The 24226-nt window shown below is 48.1% G+C and overlaps 1 protein-coding gene and 1 long non-coding RNA gene across 6 annotated transcripts in view; one reads left to right on the top strand and one right to left on the bottom strand.

The window, feature by feature from the left end:
- The window catches only part of STX8 (syntaxin 8), a 253572-nt gene that overhangs the window by 106271 nt on the left and 123075 nt on the right, over nt 1-24226 (top strand). The window lies entirely within an intron of this gene.
- Nucleotides 10159-16268, bottom strand: LOC123381947. Its single transcript, XR_006589595.1, has 2 exons — nt 16110-16268; nt 10159-10347 (listed from the first exon to the last, which is right to left on the bottom strand). It is a non-coding gene; the product is annotated as an uncharacterized LOC123381947 (long non-coding RNA).

The following is a 24226-nucleotide window of genomic DNA, read 5'->3' as shown; positions in this document are numbered from 1 at the left end:
CCCTGGATCACACTTGGATCTGCAAAGTGGCCTTGGTACTTGAGGGAAAAAAAAAAACAAAACAAAAAAAAAACAAAAAAAGAGGTATGTTGTAAAGGAGAGGTTATCAAATGTTTCAAGCAGAAATCAACAGTGTTCTACTTGACCCAAGGGGCCAGAGCTGCGACCCGGGGGTGTGGTGTCGGATTTTACTCCAGGAAGCACTTTGTAACCGTGAAAGGGAGTCATAGAATCATCGCGGTGGCCCCACAAGTACATGTGACGCTGACAGACGAGGTTCCTACCTTGGGCAGTGGCTGGATTTCGCCAGAGGGGAAAGCAGCCATGGAGATCCCTCCCAGTGTAGTGGCTTTGACATAAAAATCTGCAAGGGGGGGGGGGGGCGGGTAGGGGGAAGGCAGAAGGGTGTTGCTGGTGGGGAGGAGAGGCCTCATCTCACTCAACAGGGGTGATGTCTGTTGCCTTAATGCCTCCCAGCTGGCAGAACAGCTACTTGGTGCCCCTCTGTGACCAGCTCTCGAGGCCTGCCGTTCACCACACTCGTAAAAATCAGCTGTGGCTTCTGTCATTTAATTTGTACTTAACGTTACTAGAGTCGCTCCTTGTGTGCATCGAGAGCCCACAGCCGCCTGACTCCGTTTTCCTTGCTCACGTACACAAAGCGGTGAGCCGTAATCCCTGCCCCTGCTCCTCTCCCACTTGGATTCATCTCTCCCGCACCCCTTCTCTAAAATCTCTTAATACCAGACTGGGGAAAGCCTCCATGCTTGTAGCGGGGTCCCCCAGCCACAGGCTGTCGTCGGCCCTCAGGAGGGGACCCTCTTGTTAATGGCTCCATCAAGAAGTCCTTTAAAAAAAAAAAAAGAAAAGAAAGGAAAAACCAGCTGTTTTGAGTAAGACGATAAATGTTGGAGACTTTAGCCCATTTGGACAGATGTGCAAGCCGTAGAGCGTTTAAGCAATCTGATAGTTAGCTATTGATGAATACTTTCAGACCATAAAACTCACGAAGTTAATAGCACAGCGATCTGCACAAAACAACCCAGTGAGCGGCCGCAGTCGTGGGCTCGTGGCGTTTCCTACTTTGAACGCTTTTCATTTCAGCTCGTCACGGGCCTTTAAAGACATGATTTATGCTCCCTAATACCCCAGGGAGGTTAAGTATTTTCATATTTATTGCACGGAAGAGCATCGTGTGATTGCTTGCCTGTCCTGAAATCAGTTTGGCTGGAAAAGGACACAAGAATTCTGACCTCAGCTCTGCGGCCGGAGCGGGCGTCAGCACTTGAAAAATGTGAATCAATATCTTGCCCAGAGAGTTTATTTCATTCCGCTAACCTGGGGGAAGAACAGATGGTGGGAGGCAGTGCGCACACAATGCGGCCTTTTCTTTTGTAAATCTGCCTTGTATTCCCCCCACCACCACCACCCCCTTCCCCCATCTCAGAGCTCGGATGTTGATGCAGGCCAAACATCTCTCAGCTCGCCCAGGCTTTTCGGACGGTTCATCATCCACTGTTATGTCCATCGCCATCAAATTGTTATCCGGATTATTAAAACCTGAGTAGCCTGGAGTCCAGATTCCGTCCTAAGCGTGGTGGCGATCCCGTGGAACCTCAACAGATGGCTTTTTTGGTGCGGCACGGACGGAGATCAGGGGCTCGGTTCCCACAGTTACTTCCTCTTGGGCTCCCTCGTGGAGGAGACTCCCCCGTTGTCTTCCTCCCTGCACACCACTCACATCAGTCTTTTTAAAAATACCACTTCAGTCACAGGACTTCAATGCTCAGAAAGCTTCGGGTGTTTTCTTATTACCTAACGGATGATGCTGGAATCCCTTAGGTCAGTCCTTAAAGGCCCTTTTTCAGTCCACTTCTAAGTTTCTTCAACGCCGTGTAAGTTTCTTGTGCTTCGCTTCCAAAGATGCCTTTTTTACATACGGGATAGTGTTCTGGTGCTCTCTACGCGGTGGGAATAAAGCATTACATCGTTTTCAGCTCCTAAATCCCGGGCCGTCCGGGACCCTGTCCTCTGTGTCTGCCTACTGTACGTGCCCTCCCGGGTCATGTCCCATCCCCGACGGATGAGCGTACCCTGACCCATCCCTGTGGCTCCAGCCTCATACAGGTGCTGGTCAGGTTTCACTCTGTCTCCCCGCAACGCCAGGTCCGCCTTTCCTCAGCGCCCTCACCTGGAGAGGGACCTCCCCCACAAACGCGTTGCGCTCCTTACCTTCTTTCTTGGTCATTGGTGTCCCCATCCCGCTTGCTTCCAGGTCAGGCCTGCTGCAGCATGTCACCAAATGCAGTTCCTCTCACCCCTGAGATGTCTCCCCCATCTTTCCTCCGCCTGGTCCCGAGGCCCGTCTTCTCCCTTTGAGAACCACTGCCGAAACCGGCACCAGCGTTTCAGTGCCCCAGTCTATCTGCCCCTCTGCTGACAGATCCAGCTTCTCTAAACAAAGATGATGGTGTTATTTCCACGCTAGAAACCTCTAGTGGCTCCTTGTCCCCTTTAGGGCAAAATAACAGCTCTCAGAGGCTGGCACACGAAAGCCCTAGGCAGCCTCACCTACTGGTGGCCACGCCGACCACAACGACCCATTCCAGTCGTCGGCCTTCTCACATATCGTCCCCTCTCCCGGGGATGCTCTTCCTGCCTTTCCTATCTAACAGACACAGTCAAAGCTCAGACGTCATCTTCTCCATAAGCCTCTTCCCCATCGGCCCCTTTCATTGGGTTCTTGCTACACTCTGTGAAGCCAGGCTAGTGTTCCCCATGTTGGATTTCCTCCCCCTCCTCATTTCGGTATCTGCAGTCCCCAGAAGTGCTGTGTGTGTGCCCCTAAAGACAAGGAACTGCCTCGATCTTGTCTTTCAGTAGAGACAGTAGACGTTTTCGACGGAGTGACTGAATGTGCCATGAGCGACCGTTGTGGGCTGACACACTGGGGACGTCCTTGTGACGGAGGTTCTTTGGTTCCATCGAAACCACCAATTGAACTTCTGTTCAGTGCAAGTGATCACAATAAAGTTACAAGGAGGGAGTAATTCTTCCTCATTTCGCAGGGTTAGACACCAAGACTTGGGTTAAATTATTGGGGCAAGACTATACCGCTAATAAACGAAAGAGTCACGATTTGCAAGCAGGTTGGCCTGGGGTCCCAGCTCACGCCTTGTCTACTGCGTCCAAATGCTGGTATTAAAGAATCGATCTTGGGGCGCCCGGGTGGCGCAGTCGGTTAAGCGTCCGACTTCAGCCAGGTCACGATCTCACGGTCCGTGAGTTCGAGCCCCACGTCAGGCTCTGGGCTGATGGCTCGGAGCCTGGAGCCTGTTTCCGATTCTGTGTCTCCCTCTCTCTCTGCCCCTCCCCCGTTCATGCTCTGTCTCTCTCTGTCTCAAAAATAAATAAATGTTGAAAAAAAAAAGAATCGATCTTAAGAGTGCACAATCTTAAGAGTGCGTCACCGGTCCCTCCACCGGTAGTGATTTCGTGATTATAAAGCACTTGGGATGCGCAGAGGAAGCCCGTGTTTTTGCGGAGGACCAGAACCCTTTTCACAACCGCCTCCGGGCCTGCGTCTGCATCTGTGCACCCTTCGTATTGTTTGACTCACAAAGGAAAATTGTTGATCCAGAGTGAACCAATGCAAGCTTCCTCCTCCTCCTCGATCTCCAAAGTATCCCCACAGACGAAGAAAATGTTTTAAGCCGCACCTGAGCTATAAACAATTTATTCTGAAGGTAACAGTGTTAGTATTTCAGTATGTAAACCTTTAGCTAATAAAAATCAAAGTAGCCTAATTTGGAACGTGCACCCAAGGTTAGAGGGAAAGCTTGTAAATGTTTTCAAAGACTCGGTATTTAATTCTATCACCAGCTAGCAAAATAAATCGTCCAGCTGCTAGCCCTGAAACAGACACGGGTTGGAAATGAAATGTTAGTTTAAACGCGTTGGTCATTAGAAATCAAAAGGAACGTGAAGTGTACTTTCTAGTTTATGAGAAACAAGGTGAAAGTTCCCCAAACACATTTGTGGCAACAGGGTTTAAAATTGCTTCCTCAGCTTTTTTTTTAGTGGCTGATACTCAGCATGGTATACGTGTGACTACGGGGGCATTTTTTTCCTTCCTTTTCCTTCCTGTTGAGAGGCAAAGGTTTGGAAATAAACGGGAAAGTGGGCATCGGGAAATGTTAAATTCCGCTCCTCTACGTGTCCAAGCTGCTTGTCGGGGACTGCGAGCTGTATGCCAGACTCTTCTGGGGGAGGAGAGGTTACTTCCAATAATGTGCTAAGACCGACCCGGAATATTTAGCCCGCACATCTGCTCACAAGCTCCGGCCTCATGTAAGGAGGTGATGCTGGAATTAATTAAGTCCGGTCGGTGCTCCGAGATGTTTTCTCCACATCTTGTTTCATCCTCATAAAACTCATAAAGGCAATCGGAACTTCTTGTATTTTTCCTTGAGAACTGTTTAGGAAAAAAAAAAAAGAGGAAAAGGAAAGTATGTGAAAGGAAGACGCTCTGGTGGAGCAGCATTCTCTTGTTTCGAAACAAATGTTCGAGAAAAGCACAACAGTGTTATTTCTTCAGAGGTGCGTCTGTAACTTCAGGTGCTGGTCGGGTTGTAGCTCTTTCCCCCATTATGGCGATGTCATTTGAAAGAACATGGGAGTGTATGGGGCACCTGGGTGGCTCAGGCGGTTGAACAAGCGTCCCACTTTGGCTCGGGTCACGATCTCACAGTCTGTGGGTTCGAGCCCCGCGTCGGGCTCTGTGCTGACGGCTCGGAGCCTGGAGCCTGCTTCAGATTCTGTGTCTCCCTCTCTCTCTGCCCCTCCGCTGCTCACACCGTCTCTCAAAAATTAATAAAAATTAAAAAAAAAAAAAAAAGAAAACATGGGATTGCATCCTCAGAAAACCCGGAGACTGAGTACAGGGGAGCAGACGGGGTGCCGAGCCACTCAAAGATTTATTGCAAAACGTTTTGCGAAGCTAGATATCCCAAAACTTACCAGCTTCAGAAAGGGAGGGAAGAGAGGGTTCTGGGAAGTGTCTGTAGGCACAGCACAGCGTTCCTGGTCCCGACACCGTGATGCTAACACCAAGATCACTGCTGTTGGCCTGTTGATCTTACACAGGTGCACTTTACCCTATCAGTGGAGAGGACGCCTGCTTTCTAGATGCAGGGTTTCTGTTTGCGGTCATGACAGCATTTTGGAAATAGATAGCAGGGAGGGTTGCACAACACCCTGAACGTAATTGAGGCCACTGAATTGTACACTTAAAAATGGTTAAAATGGGAAGTTTTACATGATAGGTATTTTACCACTGTTAAAAAAAAAAATGTAATAGGGGCGCCTGGGTGGCGCAGTCGGTTAAGCATCCGACTTCAGCCAGGTCACGATCTCATGGTCCGTGAGTTCGAGCCCCACGTCGGGCTCTGGGCTGATGGCTCAGAGCCTGGAGCCTGTTTCTGATTCTGTGTCTCCCTCTCTCTCTGCCCCTCCCCTGTTCACGCTCTGTCTCTCTCTGTCCCAAAAATAAATAAATGTTGAAAAAAAAATTAAAAAAAAAAAGTAATAAACCCATACCATTGTATACTTTCAATGGGTGAATTTATATGAATTATATCTTGCTAAAGCTGTTTAAAAAAAACCAGACTGAGTGTAGTTAGGGATTGGGATGTCCTGATAAACTGAATGTTCTGGGTGATTAAGGGCTAATACATTCACACTGAAACTGACAAGTGAAAGGAATTCTTTCATGGGATGAGAATATAAGCTTGAAAAACATTTTTTTGTGCTTCAGTGGGTTTTGTAGTCTGTTAATTATATATCTTCAGAAATATGACACTTGGCTGTCTACGGAGTATCTGTCTAGATCTGTTGTCCAGCCCGATGGTCACTGGCCACACTTGGCCGTTGAACACTTGAAGTGTAGCCGGTCTGAATTGAGATGTGCTGTGTGTGGAAAATAACACTGAATTTTGAAGATTTGGGATGAAGAACACAAAGTATCTTGTTAATAATTTTTATGTTGTTTCCATGTTGAAATGATAATATTTGGTATATACTAGCTTATATAAAATATACTATTAAATGGATTTGATTCTTTTTACTTTTTAATGTAGCTTCTAATTTTTTTTTAAATTTATTTAGAGAGAGAAGAAGGAGAGTGAGTAGGGGAGAGGCAGAGAGAGAGAGAAGGAGAGAGAGAATCTCAAGCCGACTCCGCACTGTCAGCACAGAGCCTGACGCGCGGGGAGCCCGACGTGGGGCTTAAACTCACAAAACCATGAGATCGTGACCTGAGCCGAGATCAAGAGTCACATGCTTAACCAACCGAGCCACCCAGGCGCCCCATGGCGACTAATTTTTTAATTGCATATGTGGCTTATATTACGTTTCAATGGGACAGTCTGGTCTAGAAAATCAGACTGACTCACCCAGGATTCATGGACTTTGAGAGAAACGGAGAATCGCTTCTGATGACTAAGTAGAACACAGCAGGGTTTCCTGCATTGGCCCGGATGTTAAGAGAATTAGCCTCCCATCGGCGGCCGCCCCTTCGTCTCTAATCCAGAGCTGTCACAAAGGGCAAGACCTAGGAAAGGTCCTTCTGTAGCCGAGTCAAGGGCTCTGAGGAGCCAGCTAGCCTCTGGTCCCCGGAACACAGTTTGATGTGCTGGGGCGTGTGGTTCCATAACACGGAGTAGCGATCAAGAGGTCCGAGGAATATGGCGTCAGGAGATCCCGGGGGTCGGACTGGTGGAGAGGCAGTTTCTCTTTGGCAAGAGGAGCAGACTCACAGCAGGACTAGAATTACAGCAAGGAGAGAGCCCTCACAGGCAACACATGACTCTATTTTAAGAAAATTAAAAAAGAGCGCCTCTGCCCGGGGCCCCCCTCCCTAGAGAAGGCGCCCCCAGCCGTGCATGCAGGACCCTGGGCTCCCGGCAGGGGTCCTCCCTGTGGCTCCGAACCTCACCCCGTCTGCAGGCCAGCCTTGCGGTTCTGGTTCTGTGCACGTGTAACCCCCCCAGCCCCCCGCCCCCAAGATAGCCACAGCCAGTAAGTCATCTCCCCCGGTATTAATTATTCTTTGAGTTAGTGCTCTGGTTGCAAAGTTACAGAGGTTTCAAGTGGTCTGGCCCTAACGGTGTTTTCACCATAGATCCTGTTACTTTTAGAGCGTGATGTTGCAGGATGTGAGGATTTTCAGGAACGCATAGCTCCTAGTGTGGCCAAAATACCCCCGTGAACTGTGTCCTGCGCCTTCGGTAGGCAAGTTGCAGGAGGTCAGGGTGACTCCACTGCCACACTGAGAAGGTGTTCGCCGTGGATGCAGGTTAAGACTGTTGTCTGTATTGATCGGGTAGAGCTGGGTTAGCGAGGTTCCCCTTAGCGACAATGCGGGCTGCCTGGGGACCCGTCTTCTGTACACACAGCGTTGTTCCTATGGGCAAGTGTCCCAGTCCGCTCACTAACACACTTTTGGAATTCATCCTCTTTGCACGTTGGCGAATACCTACAAACCTTTAGGAAACAACTCTCCCGCCTCCACCACCACTTAGTAAGGAGAAAACAGGCAATGTGAACTTGAAGAAGCTGAAGGTACTGGTGAAAATCGTAGAAATTGGAGAATCGTTAGTGTTTGTAAAATAGGAATTTCAGACCACGTTTCCCTGCTAACTAAAAAATAGGTACATCTAGGCATAACTTACATTTTCTCGGGGCCGAACCTCTGAAAATCTTCAGAGAATACATTTTTCCACCCCTGTTCCTTATTTTTATTTTATTTTTAAAAAAAAATTTTTTTTAACGTTTATTTATTTTTGAGACAGAGAGAGACAGAGCATGAACGGGGGAGGGGCAGAGAGAGAGGGAGACACAGAATCAGAAGTGTGCTCCAGGCTCTGAGCCATCAACCCAGAGCCCGATGCGGGGCTCGAACCCACGGACTGTGAGATCGTGACCTGAGCTGAAGTCGGACGCTCAACCGACTGAGCCACCCAGGTGCCCACCCTGTTCCTTATTAACAGCGAAGTCCTGGGGCACCTGGGTGGCGCAGTCGGTTGAGCGTCTGACTTCAGCTCAGGTCACGATCTCGCGGTTCGTGGGTTCGAGCCCCGCATCGGGCTCTGTGCTGACAGCTCAGGGCCTGGAGCCTGCTTTGGATTCTGCGTCTCCCTCTCTCTCTGCCTCTTCCCTATTCGCACGCGTGCTCTCTCTCTCTCAAAAATAAATAAACGTTAAAAAAAGTTTAAAAAAAACACAGAGAAGTCCTTCAGAATGTCAAAACTCAGGATTTGGGGGCAGCCTTGGCACTTTATCTAATTAAAAGGCAGATTGAGTTCTAATTAGCAGGGTGCTTTTTAGTGTCTGGCTGATCCTACTTGAGAAGAGAGAGAGCAAGTATTACAGGATCAAGGAGGTGACCTTGAAGCCATGTTTCAGATGTGTGTGTGTGTGTGTGTGTGTGCGCGCGCGCGCGCGCCTGTGTGTGCATGAGAGAGGGGTAGGGATGGAGTCTGACTTGTCTACAGAAGTCCCGGCCGTAAGGTGTGTGTATCCAGCCCTCCTTTGCGAGGACAGACCTGCACAGCCCCAGTGAGGGAGCAGAGAGGGACAGCATTAGCAGACCATCTCAGACTGACTCGACTGTCTCAGGGACCCTTCCACACTTACGAGAGCGCACAGTTACCCCATTATTAATAATGACACCCGCCCGTTTTAATGACATGCTGAGGAATCATGTCATTTGTCACGCAGATATTGATAGTATACCTGCTTTAAATTTTTTTTAACGTTAGTTTATTTTTGAGAGAGAGAGAGAGTGAGGGAGGGGCAGAGAGAGAGGGAGACCCAGAATCTGAAAGCAGGCTCCAGGCTCTGAGCTGTCAGCACAGAGCCCGACGCGGGGCTTGAACCCACAGACCGTGAGATCACGACCTGAGCCAAAGTCGGACACTTAACCGGCTAAGCCGCCCAGGCGCCCCGATAGTATACCTGATTTTAAATGGCAGTGACTATATGTAATACCACTAGTTAGGCTATTGAAAAGAAAGAACCTGGTCGGGGGGGGATGTGTGATAAAAGTTTTCGAGATTCCATAGAGGGTTGAATGATGATTCCCTGAAAGATATATTTTTTTTTCCCCTGCACAATTTTGGAGGCCGTAGTATCGTGTTTCAGACAAAAAAAACCCAGCTGATTAGAAAGAACATACAGACAGGAGGCCACATTTGTTCATTATTTATACACAGGGTTTGAAAAATAGCCTTTCTCCTCATCAGAAACTATGGCCTGCATCCCACCCAGCAGAAATCCTGTTCATCCATCAGCATCAACCACAAAGGCTGCCTCACTCATGGACCTCTTCCTGTCTTTCCCAGGCGGGGATGATCTCTTCATCCTCTTACTCCCGGAGCCCCTGGTACCTCTCCTGTGTCCCGCAGGGTCCTTTGTGTCAGATGATTTGTCATCGTTTCTGAATTTCTTTTCTCAAACTTCAGACTCCCTGACAGAAGAGCAGCGCCCTGTCTCTGCAGCCTGGGAGGATGTACAGGGTGCCTGGCACACAGGCAACTTTGAGAAAGATATTAGTTCCAGTTTCCAGCCAGGATTCAGGCACAAGCTGGGTGGGGACGAAAGGCAGGGCCCCTGTGATGCAGGGGCCCAGGACCAAGCGGTCGCTGGAGCCCCAGGGAACAGCAGTGGGCAGGCCCTTAGCACAGGGGCACTGCCCGAGAGGGTCACCCCAGGGGGTTGCCATGGTTGAGCGATGGGAAAAACACAGCGAGGGAGCAATTCTTTCACAGCTTGTGGTGGGTGGCAGTTTTACGAGGTCAGCGCATCTGGAACATGTGTGGGGATCATCAGCAAACATCGATGAAGCCCACAAGCCGACCTGTCGTGGCTGACTTGTGTGCTGGGGCCCAGGTCCCTGCCCTACCGAGCTCTGTGGCCGGAGGGACTCCCAGGGTCCTGTGTCTGATGGATGCGGTATGCTTTCCAGTAATAATCAGCAGAAAACTAGGGTAGAAGCCTTGTCTGTGACTGACAGGGACCAGCATCTGAAAAATTCGTCTGGCAGTGTCTGGTCTCCTGGCAGATAAAAATCTAACCTGCAGTAGGTTTTTTTTTTTTTTCCTTTCCTTTTTTCTTTAGAGGATCACTGACCTGCAGAGGTTAAAGGAAAAAAAAAAGTAAAAAAATGGAAGGTCACGAAAGCACGTAAGATATCAGCTTTTAACGTAGCATTTTGTTTTGAATTTTTCCTTCTTCTTTACAAACGTGTATTAGATTGGTTTTTCTTTATTCCATGTAGTACAGAGATCTCTAAAGAAGAAAAATCAACAGACCATGATTTTGTCATTTAGTTAGCACTGGTAAAGGCATGTACGGGGTTAGAAATTTCAGACAGTACAGGGGCGCCTGAGTGGCTGAGTCGGTTAAGCATCCAACTTCCGCTCAGGTCATGATCTCACGGCTAGTGAGTTCGAGCCCCACGTGGGGCTCTGTGCTGACAGCTCGGAGCCCGGAGCCTGCTTCGGATTCTGTGTCTCCCTTTCTCTCTGCCCCACCCCCACTTGCGCTCTGTCTCTCAAAAATGAATAACTGTTAAAAAAAAAAACAAGAAAAAAAGAAATTTCCGACAGTACAGAAAGGCACAGTATGGTAAGGGAAGGTTTGTGATTCTCTGGGAGGTTTTATGCACAGATGTATACAGGTACTTTCTTATGAGTAATTATTATTTAAGGAAAAGGAAATACACATATTGTATGCCTTTGCTTTTTTTCTTTTTTTTAAATATATATTTTTTAAATTTTTTTTTTAATTTTTATTTTTGAGAGAGAGACAGCATGTGAGCAGGGGAGGAGCAGAGAGAGAGGGAGACACAGAATCCGAAGCAGGCTCCAGGCTCCAAGCTGTCAGCACAGAGCACGACACGGGGCTCGAACTCACAAACTGTGAGATCATGACCTGAGCCAAAGTCAGATGCTTAACTGACTCAGCCACCCAGTCGCCCCTGCTTCTTTTTCTTAATGTTTATTTTTGAGAGAGAGAGAAAGAGAGTGCGCGCATGTGAGCAGGGGAGGGACAGAGAAGCGGGGGACAGAGGATCCAAAGCGGGCTCTGCATGGACAGCAGAGAGCCCGATGGGGGGGGGGGGGGGCTCAAACTCACAAACCATGAGATCATGACCTGAGCCGAAATGGAGAGTCAGACGCTCAGCTGACTGAGCCGCCCCTGAAAAACACTTGTGATAGTACCATGAAGGCTGGCTCAGGTAGGAACTAGGCAGGTGGAAGGTTTGGGTAGATGCCAGCACTTGAGGCTATTACAGTAGTCACCTAGTGTTCCTTTCCTTTCCGGGAGGCCACAGACCCTTCGGAGAAGCTGCTGAAACTGTGGACCCTTTGCCCCCTAAAGCTTATATATGTGCACGTGCATACATTTTGCCCACACAGATGCCTGCCAATGTGAATAGCCATTGGCATTCTTGGATAGAGCGTTCTGGATACTGAACATCTACCCCCTATTTGCTGTCCTTGTCCATTCAACTCCCTCCTTCCATGTTTCTCCTATGAGTGATCCCAGAAGATGCCACATGTTTTCTGGAATACATGGTACACCCCCATTGTTAAAAAGGTGATTGATTGGGATGCCTGGGTGGCTCAGTCCATAGAGCATGCAACCCCTGATCTCAGGGTTGTGAGTTTGAGCCTCACGTTGGGTGTAGAGACTACTTTTAAAAAATTCAAAAGTCTTTACAACATAAAGGTGATTGATTATTAACAGTCTTTTATAAAGTAAGTTAGAGACTGTTAATAATTAAGATAATTATTAAAACATTTTCCCATTTTTCAGAACACTGGGAAGAGCTTGGCAAATGGGCCAGCTCTGAGTAGAAAATGGTCCATGGTATTTTATTTCTTGAATAAATCCTCTTGGGTTTGTCTTTACGGGACGTCTCTAGAACCGTCTCCCGATAGAGATTGATCCTATCCTTGATTTCGGTGCCTCATTGTTTTTTGGATTTGTTTTGTTTTGTTTTGTTTTTTTAGAATAATATTTGTAATACTGACTCACTTCTTAGAAATCTCTGAAAAAGTTCTTGCTACTTAGTGGAGGAAGATCAGTTTAATCAGTGGTGATGTGAAAACTATTTTTCTTTTTCAAAAGAAACACTTTCAAGATGTCACATTTCTCCCTGGGAGGAAAACAAATGTCTGCATTAGGACTGCTGTTTTGGGGCACCTGGGTGGCTCAGTCGGTTAAGCATCCGACTTCAGCTCAGGTCACGATCTCACGGTCTGTGAGTTCGAGCCCTGCGTCGGGCTCTGTGCTGACCGCTCAGAGCCTGGAGCCTGTTTCAGATTCTGTGTCTCCCTCTGACCCTCTGACCCTCCCCCGTTCATGCTCTGTCTCTCTCTGTCTCAAAAATAAATAAACGTTAAAAAATTAAAAAAAAAATAAAATCTTAAGAAAAAACCTTGCTGTTCTAGATTCTGTGGCCACAAGTAAATAAATCTTTAATACAAAGACCCGCACTAGCCGTCACAGGAGATAAAAAGAAGTGTACAATTCAGTTCTCCTTCAAGGATTTGGTGTTGTCCTTGCAGCAATACTGCCTAAAAAGCAATTTTGAATCAGTCGTATATGCTGAATACCTGCCGTATGCCTAGCAGCGTAGTTGACAACGTGAACTAAAAGAGGTATAAGGTATTGCCAGAATCTTCAGAGAGCTTGCATTGTATCCGGGCAGGGAAGACGCGTGAAACAATCAGCAAACAATGCAGGACTGTGCGATTGAGCACTGAGTTGCACTGGGACATCAATTTTAGAAAACTGGTTCACTGTGGCTGGCAAGTGAGGACAAGAAGGAAGATCTTGCTCGGAGTGAAAGGCAAGTTCAAATGTGTGCACATGGTCTTGGGCAGTGGTTCTCAGCTTTTGCTGCAGATTAAAATCACCCGGGGAGTTTTTAGCGTCCTGATGTCCAGCCTCCACCCCATACCAGCTCGGGGGTTTTCCTACGTGTTTCCACAAATCTGTGGTGCCTTCCCAACACCAATTCTCAGATCCTCTGACACCAGCTGGGTGTCCTTCAATTCAACCCGGTCCAATCCAATCCAGTTCGGTTCTGATGCTAGTTAGCATCCGATCCCACACGTTTAAGGGCTCAGTCCCGTTAGACTGTCCCTACCTCAGACACTAGTCACAGGCATCGGGTGCCTGCATTTCCGTCCAACTTGACTCCAAATTCAGGGATTCCCACACTCGCCACTCCCATTGGATAGTTTGCTAGAACGACTCACAGAACTCAGGACAATGGCAACAGCCAGATGCAGAGAGAGATCTGGAAGGGTCCCTAGTGCGGGAGCCTCTGTCCCCTCGGAGCTAGAGGGGACCACCCTCCCAGCATGTGGATGCTTTCACCAGCATGGAAGTTCTCTGAATCCCATCCCTTGGGAACTTCTATGGCGATTCCATCACACAAGCAAGGTTGATGAAGTCATTGGCCTTTGGTGATTGAACTTAATCTCCAGCCCCTTTCTCTGTCCCGAGGCCCAGGGGTGGGACTGAAAGTTCCAATCCTCTGATCACATCATTTTCTGGTGACCATCCGCCATCCTGAAGGTGACAAGAGTCACCTCCTTAGCGTAAACTCAGGTATGATTGAAAGGTCCTTGTTATGAATAACAAAGGACACTTGTATCACCAGGGAGATTCCACTGGGTTTCAGGAGCTCTGTGCCAGGGACAGAGACCAAATATGTTTTTTATTCTACCCCAACCAATTCAGTTAGAATGGGAGTAGGAACCAGGCATCTGTGTTTTAGAGCTTCCTGAGATGATTCCAGAGTGTAGCCAGGTTTGAGAAGCATTCTTCTTGGGCAGTGGCTTTAAATGCTTAGTATTAAAGAAAGAAAAAAAAAAAAACACTACTAAAGCCATAGCCCTACCTGCAGTCCCATTAAAGCCAGAATCTCGGGGCGCCTGGGTGGCGCAGTGGGTTGAGCATCTGACTTCGGCTCGGGTCATGATCTCGTGGTTCACGGGCTCGAGCCCCGCGTCGGGCTCTGCACTGACAGCTCGGAGCCTGGAGCCCGCTTCGGATGCTGTGTCTCCCTCTCTCTCTGCCCCTCCCCCATTAGCACTCTGTCCGTCTGTCTCTCAAAGATAAACAAACATTAAAAAAAAAAAAAAAAGCCAGAATCGCTGAGTGTGAGGAAGCCATTGCCTGGACTCATCCACTTGGGGGTCACTGTCAAGGTATAAATAAATGCAGGAGAGCTCATGACAAACAAGACGGGCCCGGGACAAAGGCTTGGGGGAACCCCAGAGGAAGGCAAGGTGCTAGCATAGAAATCAGAGGTGGAAGAAACAGGTTCGTGAGCCTTGGTGGTGGTTGTGGAAGAGGGTTTCAAGGTGAGGCCGAGGGCCTGTTTGAAAAGCCCTGGAGGGGTCATGTAAGGTGATCTGGAAGAAAAGCCATTGCTTTGGTAACGGTTGTGTTCCCCAAGGGATTGACAACGGGAGTGGCTTCACCCGAGTGTGAGTGTGCCGGGGTGGACCCTGGGCCGGGTCCTAGGACCTCACCCGCGGAGGCCACAGAGGTGAACTCCCGGCATCGGGACCCTGTCAGCGGAAGGAAGGTGAAAACCAGACCAGAGGGCATCAAGGTCGGTGAAGGAATTTGAGGTTTTGTTTTATTTTATTTTTTTAGTGTTTATTTATTTTGGAGAGAGAGAGAGAGAGAGAGACAGAGACAGAGTGTGAGCTGGAGAGGGACAGAGAGAGAGGGGGAGACACAGAATCCGAAGCAGGCTCCCGGCTCTGAGCTACCAGCGCCCGAAGTGGGGCTCAAGCTCACGAACCGCGAGATCGTGACTTGAGCCGAAGTCGGAGGCTTAACAGACTGAGCCACCCAGGTGCCCCTGAGGTTTTGTTTTAGAAAAATGTTAAAACACAGCAGAGGAAGCAGACCGAGGTGAGTGTTCAGAGGTGAAAGGAAAGGTGCTTGGGGAAGGGAAAGGAAGATAGAAGATGCTAGAAAAAGAGACGATCATCCCCCAGCCCTGTCACACGTGTATACTGGGGCCCCTTGTCCTTCTGTGGGAATGGGGGTGGGGGGGGCTGGAAGGAAGGAAAGATAAAGGAAAGAAGGAAGGAAGGAAAGAAGGAAGGACAAAGGAAAGAAGGAAGGAAGGAGGAAGGAAGGACAATGGAAAGAAGGAAGGAAGGAAGCACGGACAAAGGAAAGAAGGAAGGAAGGAAGAAGGAAGAAAGGCATCTGGTAGCAAATCAGAACAAGTGTCAAAAGCCATGTCTTGGGGCCCTTAGGTGGCTCAGTCAGTTAAGTGTCCAGCTCTTGACTTTGGCTCAGGTCATGATCTCACAGTTTGTGAGATTGAGCCCCGCATCGGGCTCTGCGCTGACAGCGCGGAGCCTGCTTGGGATTCTCTCTCTCTCTCTCTCTCTCTCTCTCTCTCTCTGTCTCTCTCTCTCTGTCTCTCTCTCTCTCTCTCTCTGTCTCTCTGTCTCTTTCTCTCAAAATAAAAAAAATAAACTTAAAAAAAAAAGGAAGGAAGATCTGAAAAAGACAGGAAGTGATGTGTGCATTTCTGGCTCTCGTGGTGAGCACTGTCTGCCCCACGATGGTCATCGAGCACTTTAGAAGAGCCAGTAGTGTGCTTGTGGGTGAATTCGGGCTGCAAGCAAGCCCCGCAGCCCCCGCCGTGCCCACGGGACCAGAGCCTGGCCTCTCCAGCTGTTCGTTACCAGCGCCCAGCGAAGCCAGTACCAAAGTTTGAGAGTAAGAGTTCAGGCTTCTGTCTACCATTTTGTCACTGCCGTGACATCCAGATGCAGTGGCGGTGGGCTTGCATTTTGTGGGTTTTTGAAGGATTTGCATTTTTCTAGTAACTCATTTTTATTGTATTTTGTGAAAGCCTTGCTCTGTGACAGACTGGAAATTGAAAAGAAAAACAAATCCTACACTGCAGGGAGCTGGAGAAGCAGGGTTCATACCCCTCTTCTCCGGGCCACCTGCTCTTCTGCCTCTATTGTGGCAGCTACATGGCCATCACTTACCTCTAGGAGGCTGTGCTGGATTTTCACCACTTCTTGGGTGTTGGCATTTGCTTCTGTAGATGGATGGATGGATGGGAGAAAGGAAAGAAGGAAGGAGGAAGGAAGGAAGGAAGGACAAAGGAAAGAAGGAAGGAAGAAGAAGGGAGGAAGGAAAAAGGAAGGAAGGAAGGAGGAAAGAAGAAGGAAGGATGGACGAAGGAAGGAAAGAAGGAAGGAAGAAGGGAGGAAGGAAGGAAGGACAAAGGAAAGAAGGAAGGAAGGAAGAAGGAAGGGAGGAAGGAAAAAAGAAGGAAGGAAGGACAAAGGAAAGGAAGGAAGGAAGGAAGGAAGGAGGAAGGAAGAAGGAAGGATGGACAAAGGAAAGAAGGAAGGAAGGAAGAAGGAAGGGAGGAAGGAAAAAAGGAAGGAAGGACAAAGGAAAGGAAGGAAGGAGGAAGGAAGAAGGAAGGATGGACAAAGGAAAGAAGGAAGGAAGGAAGAAGGAAGGGAGGAAGGAAAAAAGGAAGGAAGGACAAAGGAAAGAAGGAAGGAGGAAGGAAGGAAGGAAGGAAGGAAGGAAGGAAGGAAGGAAGGAAGGAAAGAAGGAAGGAAGAAGGAAGGAAGGAAGGAAGGAAGGAAGGAAGGAAGGAAGGAAGGAAGGAAGGAAGAAGGGAGGAAGGAAGAAGGGAGGAAGGAAGAAGGGAGGAAGGAAGGAAGGACAAAGGAAAGAAGGAAGGAGGAAGGAAGAAGGAAGGAAGGACAAAGGAAAGGAAGGAAGGAGGAAGGAAGGACAAAGGAAATAAGGAAGGAAGGAAGAGCATTCACGATTATTCTGGCAAGTTCTTTCTGTCTAGATGAGCATAAACACAGCCCTCTGTCCATGTTGGCAGTCCCCTTCCTATCACTGCCCCCCAGTCCCACCTTCACTCAGGTGCTCTTGCCTTTTGACTTCTCTGTATCATCTATCCATTCAGCGAATATTTCATGGGCAGAGGTGGTGTTGGGGTAGTTTGAAATGTGGTGGTTTCTCTGGGATCGAGGCTTGGGTTTCTTTAGGCCTGGAGAGTGCCCTGGCTGAGGCAGGTAAGAACAGAAAGGAAAACATTGGGGGCGCCTGGCTGGACCAGTCAGTAGAGTATGCAGCTCTTGATCTCAGGGTTGTGAGTTCAAGACCCACGTTGGGTGTAGAGATTACTTAAATTAATAAAATGTTAAAGAAAGAGATAGAAAGAAAAGAAAAAAAGAAGGAAGAAAGAGGAAGGAATAGAGGAAGGGAGGGAGGGAGGGAGGAAGGAAGGGAGGGAGGGAGGGAGGGAGGGAGGGAGGGAGGAAGGAAGGAAGGAAGGAAGGAAGGAAGGAAGGAAGGAAGGAAGGAAGGAAGGAAACCCTCAGCTCCTGCCCGGAGAATCACAGTTTGATGTTCAGGGAGGCCCTGTCTGGGTGCTCAGATACCGGAGCTCTAGAAGCCTGTCTCCTTTGTGACATTGACAGTCCGCCCCCCACCCCAGAGACTCGCAGCTCCAGAGCCCATCGCCAGCGATCCGTGGGTCCACACCTCACCTCCGGACAGCGCTGACCGATTTCTGTGCAGGGCTTTGGCCGGCCCTCTGTGTCCCAAGGGAAAAGAGCCACTTAGCGCTAGTCAGTTTGCCTGCGCACCAAGGATTTCCTTCTCTTGTGACACCCTGGCCGAGTTCAGCTCTCCGTTTCTTCCCAGTGCTACCGCTGAGCCTCCCCCCTGGGCTGTTTTCCCGTAGTCTAGACTGTAAACTTCCTGGGGGCAGGGGTTGTGTCCACCCCAAACACTCTGGCGTCCTTAGAGCCCAGCCCAGTGCCTGATGCACAGCTCATCTCCAGCGCTGACTTTGTCTTGTTGGCTCTTTCCTTCCCAAAGCAGGCGTCTAACCATATCCTGAAACTTCCCTCACCTTTTCCTTTGGCTACACCTTTTCCCTCCTTTTCCTCTCCTCTACACCTCCATCTGTAGCGTATGGGAGTTCTCAGCCTGTGTTTGCCATCTTCTGTCAGAACTCCAGAGGCGGATCATGCGTACGCGCAAAGAGCACTCTATTTTGACGAAAGTGCTCATGCTACCGCAGGGAGGTGGGCCCGGACGTAACCCCGAATTGCTTCTGTAAGTGCATCAGTTACAAGATCTATGGCATAGAGGGGCGAGGCACAAAACACTGTTTTGTGTTTTGTCTCACAAAAACAATTTGCGGGGTGCCTGGGCGTGGTTAAGCATCCGACTTCAGCTCAGGTCATGATCTCATGACTCGTGAGTTCGAGCCCCGCGTTGGGCTCTGTGCTGACAGCTCGGAGCCTGGAGCCTGCTTCGGATTCTGTGTCTCCCTCCCTCTCTCTATGCCCCTCTCCTGCTCATGCTCTGTCTCTCTCTGTCTTTCTCAAAAATAAACATTTAAAAAAATTAAAAAATAAAATAATTTGCAAACTTTGGTGCTGTGATCAGTTACAAAGTACTTTTTTTTAAAGTTTATTTATTTATTTTGAGAGACTGAAAGTGCACGTGCAGGCATGAGTAGGGGAGGGACAGAGGGAGAGAGAGAGAATCCCAAGCTGACTCTGCACTGTCAACACAGAGTCCGACTCAGGACTCGAACTCACGAACCATGAGATCATGACCCGAGCCAGTCAAGAGTCAGACGCTCAACTGACTGAGCCACCCAGATGCGCCAGTTACGAATCACTTCTAAGTGTTTTATTTTGACCTAAGTTTAAATTTATAAAAAAAAAAGTTGCGAAAGTAAGAGAGCTTCCCTATATCCCGCACTCTGCTTTCCTTCATACAAACATCTTAGCACTACATTGCTTGGATTGTGAGTTTGTGTGGTCTTTAACCCTCCCCCAAGTCAAGCTGACTAAGCACAACTCTTACTTGTAAGACTCATGTAATGTTTTCTTGAACAATGACAAAGATAATTCGAGATGCTTGGGCTGCATGTACTTTTATTTTTTTTACAGATAATCTGTACCACTTCTAACACATGGCCTCCATTTTTAGTTCATGCATCACATTAGTAAAAATACGATCAACCCTCTAGAATTAAAAAAAAAAATAATTGTCTTTATAAATTTATGTGTCTTACCGTATTCTATGTTATGGGCTCCAAAAATTAGAAATGGTTGAGAGTAAAAAATAAACACAGCAAATTCATAGAAGGTTTTTTTTTCTTGCCACATTTCAGTGAGTCTCCTTGCACACCCCAGTTTATAGATTATTGGCTTAAATTATCATCTCGGTTTAAATTTCTCTCTCCTTTCCCAACAGAAACGGAACCTAGTGAGGAAATGATCCTACTTTGTATATTGTTTTAACGCCGATTATCCTGGACCGTGTAACGTAGGAATTTTCCAATGTGTGATTTGGAAACAGCTGAACTGTTTCTGAGAATCTCACAAAACAGGGTTCCCTTGAACACTTTGTGATTAATAAGGTACAACTATTTCTCTGAAGACAAAGCTACGGATTACTTTTTTTTTTCTTAGGGTTTAAGAGAACGTTATAACCAGGGATTTCATTGTGTCCACACTGGAACAAATGCTTTTTTCAGATCTAGACACACTATGAAAAATAAGACTGTTTGCAAGGTGCTTGGGAAAGTTCTGAGTAGCTCCCAAGTGGGGAGGCCTTTGTTCTGGGGTTAATCAGAGGGACACTGGGCACATCATTCACTGCTGGTACAGGTCAGAGAGAAAAGTTCACATCTGGGTGTTACTGACCACCAGGCCCTTTCTCGTGGTGCTTTCAGAAATGATATATTGTTAAGCACCCCAAGAGCAGAAACCTTTAGGGCAGATTTATTGGGGGAAAATGCTCCTTGTGCATATGATGAAGTTATGTATTTGTTTACTTTGAAACTCACGTAGGTAACAACGAAGGAACTGGGGGTAGTTATTTAGGCGAATATGTTAGTAGGCAAAACTTGCCAAAGCATTTACATTTGCACATAACACAGCGCCTGGCACCCAGTTTGCTGCTTGCCTGGTCGAGTAAGCGAGTTTAGATAGATTTTTGCCGGGTTGATTGGTGTAGCAAAGCATGCAATGAGTTACGCAGTTTTTGCTTTGTAAACTCTTTGTCAAACTGCGTGTACAAGTCTTGTGTTTTTCTCCTTGCATGTTACATTCCACGATAAAAGTGTTTTTAAGCGTTTTAGGGAAAAGCATGAATGCCAAACATGGACTTTGTTTCCATAAGAGGTTTCTGGGTAATAGGCTTAAATTCCCTTTGTCAAGTTGAAGCATAAACAGTAGAGTGTTTGCTTATCAACACACGGAGTTTGGTAATTAATTTATATTTAGACAAACCCTTTGCAATTTTGAACATCTTAGGGAACGAGGTTTCCAAGTGTATCTTGCTAACGGCCAGGAACAGCTGCATTTTTGCATCGTTTTTCAGATGGCTTCTCTGTGACATCTGTGAAAATAGACAAGTCCAGGAACGAGGCATGCTGGGATTGCACAGCACGTTACATGCAGCCTTTTTATGATGTATGAGGCCCAGAGTCTCCTCTGTAACTGAACAGGGTGCCAGTTGGCATAAAAAAGACTTACTTGACTTACACGTGAATTTCTAAAAGGGCATTTGTTAAGAAAACAGTAAGGATGAAAACTTCAATTTTCGGCAAACAGCGTAGACCGCCCTACTTACTTGTTTACACGTGCTCGTAGCAGAGAATAAAAAGGTGGTCCCGAATCCATAGATTGAGTGTGGGATGCAGGTTAACAAACCGGCGGTAAACGGTGATGGTTTAACCTGGCAGCGTGGTGAGGACCGTCACTGGTCAGGAATCAAAGAGAACTTCAGAATCTGGGCTGTTGTTGCCAGCAAGAAACAGTATTTGGGTGGGATGGGGGCGGGGGGCGGCGGGGCGGCGGGGGGAAAACAGCACCTGTGCACCGACTGCTTCACCAAAGTGTTTTTTGGACTTCTTTCACTTGAGTTCATTTCTCCCCTTTCCCCCTCCCCAACCCCAGCCCTCCGTATTTACGACTTATAGGAAAAGACGAGATCGATCTTTTAAAATAAATCAGCTAGTTCATTACAGGTGACCGCGGGGCCGTTTCTAAGTGTATAGATGTTCAGATGATTCAATGTGGGGCAACGGAGATTTCTTTTACTCTCGGACAGACCCTCTGAGTTTTTACTAATGAAAAGCGTTCGCTAGGGAGAAATAGACTGCTCTCCACCCCTGCCCCCAGTGCTTCCAATTAGGGATGTGTTATCTCATTGCAGATAATTGGAAAAGGATATTCAAAATACTGCTTCGCATAAATATGGTTTTTGCCTGCATTATATTACTAGGAGTTCTGAACACATCTGGAGCGAGGGCGGCCCCAGGGACGTTGAAGCGGGCTGTTTGGGTTGGCACGGTGACATTATAATATATGCCAATTTGTAATGGCTTTTGGAAACAGGCAGTTTTAAACTCTCCCTGAACTATTCCCCCGAGAAATTATTCAATTAAGTACAACTAAAATTAATGTTTAGCATTTTTTGTTTAAATAAAATAGGCAGCTATAAAGGGAAATCTGTGGTTCATGCCTGAGCTCTTACTGGAGTCTAAAATCAAGCTCCTAAGAAATAATGGAGTGTCCCGGAATGAGCGCCTTTTCTAGAAGGATCATGGCTGCCTGCCCCTCCTCCCCACTTTCACGCTGTACACATATCTCTGTTGCTGCTTCGGCAGTTTTGGACACCCGGGTGCCCTGTCCAGTTTCCAGCCCCTTCCAGCACCAGCTGGTGAACCACTGGGGATCACAGAGCCAGAAGGACTCCGTTCTCTCTCTTCGAAGTCAGTGCTTCTCAACCCTTAATGAGCACAAATATCACCCCGAGATCTTGTTAAAATGCAGATTTTGATTCATTAGGTCTGGAGTGGGGCCCGAGATCCGCCCCCCCCATCTAATAAGCTCCCTGGGGGTGCTGCCTCTGCAGGTGAGGACCACACTAGGAGCTGGGGGGTTCTAAGTGGGTGTGGCATGGGGGTGGGGGGGGTGTTGGGGGCGGAGTCCCTGGGCTTAATTTTGACTTCCGCTTTGTGGCTTGGCCCCCAGTGCCTTCGGGTAGGTATGACTCTTACCTCCTAGTACACCCTAGTACTTACTTCTCAGAATCCCTGATTCTCACAGGGCCCCCAGTGGACTGTTCTGTGAGCTAGGACACGATTCTGATTGATTAACCGTAGGAGATAACACCTTCGGTTCTCTTGTTGCTGCGTCTTCCTAAAAGCCAGACACAGTCTGCCTCTTTTTCTTCGATGCATCTTTTCGTAGCTATGCAATAAAGGAAAAAAGTTGACCAATGTTCCTTAGTCTCTTTTCCTAAACGTGTAGGCCAGAGCCCTGGTGAGCGGAAGGATGTATGAGTAAGTGTGGCTTTGCGGTGTTTAACCAAGCATCCTTACTTTTAAGGTTTGGCCTCTCCGCTCTGGGATCCAGGTCTTTGATGGTCAGCCTATTCAAGGGTGGTCGGGTTGGGACGTGGCTAAAATCCACACTAGGTGATAGCTCTTGAATGACTGGTTCATAACCCAGGGTGGTGCTTTATCCATATGCGAGAGGCTGTTTTTCCAGAAAGACTGTAGTTTCTACCGGACCGGCCGTCCTCTTCCTTGTATCGAATACTCACTCACCGACAGAGAGCTACCAGACTGATAGAGATCGAGACATCCTTGTGGCGGCCGCCATGCCTGTCCTTCCGATATCCCTACTACAGACGGGGTCCGGAGTGCGCACTGGGTGTCCTCTAGAACTTTGTAACTATTTCCCTTAACTCTCCGTCTTTCAGCCCATCCTTTTGTTTCTTCCCATCTCGGTAATTGTCTTTGTCAAATGCAGTTCCGTTCATGTAGCTCACCCGCTAAAACCCTTTGGTGGGTTCTCACTGCCTACACTGGCTTTCTAAGACCTCTTCCCCTGTTCCCCTGTACTGTTACTCATTGAAAGTTCTTCTGTGGACTTAAGTTTTTTCATTTGTATTTCCATCAGAATCCTACCTCTACAGAGTTTGACAAATCAGAGTTTTAGAAAGGTTAGGAGAAGCAGGGGCTCTCCACCCCCCCCCCCCCATCAGCCCTCCTTACTCAAAATCCTCCCCTGCTGAAGCAGGGCTCCTGAATCTTTGTGGTTTACATGGCAGTCTACAGCACGGGATCTGCATTTCAACACCATGTGCTGCCGATTTCTTGATGTTTTCCGTCTTAGGCTCTGTTGACCTCCTTTCCTGAGGAAGATGTTAATGGAACGGATAGCAGTCCTACCTATTCATACACGCGTCTCCTCTCCCCCATGCTCACACATTTTCGTTAAGTCAGTGTTTACAGAATTACGACTATGTAAATATTGCCCCCAGCTGAGTCACAGTGCATACCAGAATCCGATATTATTTCATCACACCCTTTTCCCTAAAGTTGGTAATTGTACCTGTCTCTTCTTCTTCTTCTCTTTTTTTCACTTGCTTAGTTGTCTTTACCGATGCTTTTTCATTCTTTCCCCACCCCCATCTTACTACCTCTGACAGCAGTGTGGAATCCCTTTCAGTACAGACAAATCCTGTTGGAAGCTATCCTGGTCTGTTCTGGCTGCTGTAACAAAAGGGCACAGGCGCAGAGGCTGATGACTGACAGACGGCTGGGAGTCCGAGACCACGGTGCCAGCGTGGTCAGGGGCGGGCCTTCCTAGGTCGCAGACTCGTGTCTCATGGGGTGGAAGGAGTGGGCAAGCTCCGTGGGGTCTGTTTAGAGGGGCCACCCTCATGGTGTGAGCACCTCCCAAAGGCCTCAGCCCCTAATACCATCGCCTTGGGGGTTAGGATTTCAACATAGGAGTCTGGGGGCTGGTGGGGAGAAGGACGCACGTTCAGACCAGAGCAGTAGCCCGCCGTTTTCCTCTTCTTGGAGGCCTCTCTGTCCCTGTCCAATTTGGACTGACCGCAGTCTGGCGACTGGCTCCCTGTCTGGGATGTCTGACATCACCACGGGGGGAACGCCCTGCCCTTTGTCTCTCTCTGATGGGCACGCCCTGCTTTCTGGACCTCAGGTCTTCCGCTTTCTTCCCCTCTCCCCTTTTTGGTGGAACACGTTCTCCAGGAACTTCCAAGAAAGGTTGCAGGGGAA

This window comes from Felis catus, chromosome E1, assembly GCF_018350175.1.
Source record: "Felis catus isolate Fca126 chromosome E1, F.catus_Fca126_mat1.0, whole genome shotgun sequence".
Lineage (NCBI taxonomy): Eukaryota > Metazoa > Chordata > Mammalia > Carnivora > Felidae > Felis > Felis catus.
The sequence above is the reverse complement of the archived record's forward strand: the minus strand, read 5'-3'. Positions and strand labels throughout refer to the sequence as shown.